Source organism: Galeopterus variegatus, unplaced genomic scaffold (assembly GCF_000696425.1).
Source record: "Galeopterus variegatus unplaced genomic scaffold, G_variegatus-3.0.2 Scaffold15556, whole genome shotgun sequence".
In the NCBI taxonomy this organism is placed as follows: Eukaryota; Metazoa; Chordata; class Mammalia; order Dermoptera; family Cynocephalidae; genus Galeopterus; species Galeopterus variegatus.
In genome coordinates this window covers 9,574-9,932 of record NW_007741667.1, presented here as the reverse complement: position 1 = coordinate 9,932, position 359 = coordinate 9,574, and positions in this window count along the sequence as shown.

Here is a 359-nt window from a genome sequence, read left to right as displayed (position 1 = left end):
TCAGTGATAACTCCAATGTGCATGTCTGGTTTCTTCTATCTTATACATCATAATAATTCCCACTTCAATGTTATGCCACAGTTTCAGTTGAATTATGATACCAAAAGTTCTAATACAGAATTAGATACGTTAGTGGCAAAAGAGAGAACAGTTGCAATATCAATTACGGGATCAATTATCTTGTATTCTAGAATTTCTACACATTAATGATAGAATGTCTGAACGACTTCAGACAGTCTGAGAAGTTAAAAGGAAGAGACACACAGGTCTTACCAATATCTATATGTCCCAGAAAAAAATGTACACACATGTATGATAATGAGTTCACAAGAACATTGACAGGGATATCATTTATGTAG